Source organism: Penaeus monodon, chromosome 21 (genome assembly GCF_015228065.2).
Source record: "Penaeus monodon isolate SGIC_2016 chromosome 21, NSTDA_Pmon_1, whole genome shotgun sequence".
Taxonomy (NCBI): domain Eukaryota; kingdom Metazoa; phylum Arthropoda; class Malacostraca; order Decapoda; family Penaeidae; genus Penaeus; species Penaeus monodon.
In genome coordinates this window covers 18,805,749-18,806,169 of record NC_051406.1, presented here as the reverse complement: position 1 = coordinate 18,806,169, position 421 = coordinate 18,805,749, and positions in this window count along the sequence as shown.

Here is a 421-nt window from a genome sequence, read left to right as displayed (position 1 = left end):
TGCTGGATAATTACATTCAAACAATACCAACAGCAATAATGGTGACTCCAGCAATATTCCCAGTGACATGAAGAGCAAGGATAATACTTGTATGAAGCAGTAACAAGTACCTTCCTCCACACCCTTTCTCAGTCCACTCACAAGGTCCCATGGGAACCTTTTTTTCCAATACTCTTTCACGAATTCCCTCAAAGAGGAATCCTGTGCCGTGACCCTGCTCCTCTGACGTCACTGTAGGTGATGAAATAGGAAAAAGTAATCGAAATGGGATTTTGACGATCCTCGCTTGAATGACTTGCAAAGGTTTTGGGTATAATAGATCATGTTGGGGTCATATGACTGACGTCAGTGTAATCTATAACACTTTTCCAAAGAATCACGTCTTTCCTTCCATAAAAAACGTTATTCCTTTAAGTTGACG